The sequence below is a fragment of the Oryctolagus cuniculus genome, chromosome 6, assembly GCF_051225735.1.
Source record: "Oryctolagus cuniculus isolate XC-2025 breed Fujian yellow rabbit chromosome 6, ASM5122573v1, whole genome shotgun sequence".
Lineage (NCBI taxonomy): Eukaryota > Metazoa > Chordata > Mammalia > Lagomorpha > Leporidae > Oryctolagus > Oryctolagus cuniculus.
Genome location: NC_142872.1, coordinates 153,735,851 through 153,738,592, shown reverse-complemented (window position 1 = coordinate 153,738,592; position 2,742 = coordinate 153,735,851). Strand labels below are relative to the sequence as shown.

Genomic DNA, 2,742 nt, shown 5'->3' with positions numbered 1-2,742 from the left:
TTGGTTACCTAAAGAATATTATCAAACAACCCAACATATGGATTCTAGAAGTTCTTGAAAGCGTGGAAAGAGGGAAAGGATTAGAAGGCCTTTTTAGTGAAATAATAATAGAATATTTTAAATATTAATATTAATTTAATATTTAATAATAATAGAAAATTTTCCTAATTTGGAGAAAGAAAAGGACATCCAAGTACAGGAAGCACATAAAACTTCTAATAGACACGACCAGAAAAGATCTTCTCCACAGCACATTGTAGTTAAACTCTCCACAGTAAAACATAAAGAAAAGATTCTAAAATGTGTGCTCGCTTCGGCAGCACATATACTAAAATTGGAACGATACAGAGAAGATTAGCATGGCCCCTGCGCAAGGATGACACGCAAATTCGTGAAGCGTTCCATATTTTGCAAGATATAGCCCAGGTACTAAGAGAGAACAACTGCCAGCCCAGAATATTATATCCTGCAAAGCTATCATTTGTGAATGAAGGTGAAATAAAGACTTTTCATTGCAAACAGAAATTGAAAGAATTTGTTGCCACTCGTCCAGCCCTGCAAAAGATGCTTAAAGATGTGTTACACACAGAAACACAGAAACACGGTCATCAATATGAAAGAAGGTAAAGGAAGGAAACCAAGGAAGGAAAGCTCACAGCAAAAGATCACAGGGAATTCAAAGCATATATTAGAACTTATCTTTGGCAAATGGCAGGGCAAAGTTACCACTTATCATTAGTCACATTGAACGTGAATGGCCTGAACTGTCCAGTTAAAAGACACCGATTGGCTGATTGGGTTAAGGAACAAAACCCATCTATTTGCTGCTTACAAGAAACACATCTTTCCAACAAAGATCCATACAGACTGAAAGTGAAAGGCTGGAAAAAGATATACCATGCCAACAGAAATGAAAAAAGAGCGGGTGTAGCCATCTTAATATCGGACAACATAAACTTTAACACAAAAACTGTTAAGAGAGACAAAGAGGGACACTATATCATGATTAAGGGATCAATTCAACAGGAAGATATAACAATTATCAATGTATATGCACCTAACTACAGGGCACCAGTTTATCTAAAAGATTTATTAACGGACTTAAAGGGAGACTTAGACCCCAATACAATAGTACTGGGGGACTTCAATACTCCACTCTCAGAAATAGATAGATCAATAGGACAGAAGATCAACAAGGATACAGTAGATTTAAACGACACTATAGCCCAAATGGATCTAACAGATATATACAGAACATTCAATCCAACAGCTAAAGAGTTTACATTCTTCTCAGCAGTACATGGAAGCTTCTCTAGGATTGACCACATACTAGGCCATAAAGCAAGTCTCAGCAAATTCAAAAGAATTAGAATCATACCATGCAGCTTCTCAGACCATAAAGGAATGAAGTTGGAAATCAGCAACTCAGGAATCCCTAGAGCATATGCAAACACATGGAGATTGAACAACATGTTCCTGAATGAACAATGGGTCATAGAAGAAATCAAAAGAGAAATCAAAAACTTTCTGGAAGTAAATGAGGATAACAGCACAACATACCAAAACTTATGGGACGCAGCAAAAGCAGTGTTAAGAGGCAAGTTTATATCAATAGGTGCCTACATCAAGAAATTGGAAAGGCACCAACTAGATGAGCTTTCAATTCACCTCAAGGATCTAGAAAACCTACAGCAAACCAGACCCAAATCTAGTAGGAGAAGAGAAATAATTAAAATCAGAGAAGAAATCAACAGGATTGAATCAAGAAAAACATTACAAAAAATCAGCCAAACGAGGAGCTGGTTTTTTGAAAAAATAAACAAAATTGACACCCCATTGTCTCAACTAACTAAAAAAAGAAGAGAAAAGACCCAAATCAATAAAATCATAGATGAAAAAGGAAATGTAACAACAGACACCACAGAAATAAAAAGAATCATCAGAAATTACTACAAGGACTTGTATGCCAGGAAACAGGGAAACCTATCAGAAATGGATAGATTCCTGGACACATGCAACCTGCCTAAATTGAACCAGGAAGACATCGAAAACCTAAACAGACCCATAACTGAGACAGAAATTGAAACAGTAATTAAGGCCCTCCCAACAAAGAAAATCCCAGGACCAGATGGATTCACTGCTGAATTCTACCAGACATTTAAAGAAGAACTAACTCCAATTCTTCTCAAACTATTCAGAACAATCGAAGAAGAGGGAATCCTCCCAAATTCTTTCTATGAAGCCAGCATCACCTTAATCCCTAAGCCAGAAAAAGATGCAGCACTGAAAGAGAATTACAGACCAATATCCCTGATGAACATAGATGCAAAAATCCTCAATAAAATTCTGTCCAATAGAATGCAACAACACATCAGAAAGATCATCCACCCAGACCAAGTGGGATTTATCCCTGGTATGCAGGGATGGTTTAATGTGCGCAAGACAATCAATGTGATACACCACATTAACAGACTGCAGAAGAAAAACCATATGATTATCTCAATAGATGCCGAGAAAGCATTTGATAAAATACAACACCCGTTCATGATGAAAACTCTAAGCAAACTGGGTTTGGAAGGAACATTCCTCAATACAATCAAAGCAATCTATGAAAAACCCACAGCCAACATCCTATTGAATGGGGAAAAGTTGGAAGCATTTCCACTGAGATCTGGTACCAGACAGGGATGCCCACTCTCACCACTGCTATTCAATATAGTTCTGGAAGTTCTAGCCAGAGCT

At 37.2% G+C, this 2,742-nt stretch overlaps 1 non-coding gene across 1 annotated transcript; it reads left to right on the top strand.

The window, feature by feature from the left end:
- The first annotated feature begins 304 nt into the window (after positions 1 to 304).
- Positions 305 to 411, top strand: LOC138850258 (U6 spliceosomal RNA). Its single transcript, XR_011390010.2, has one exon. It is a non-coding gene; the product is annotated as a U6 spliceosomal RNA (small nuclear RNA).
- Positions 412 to 2,742: the final 2,331 nt, after the last annotated feature.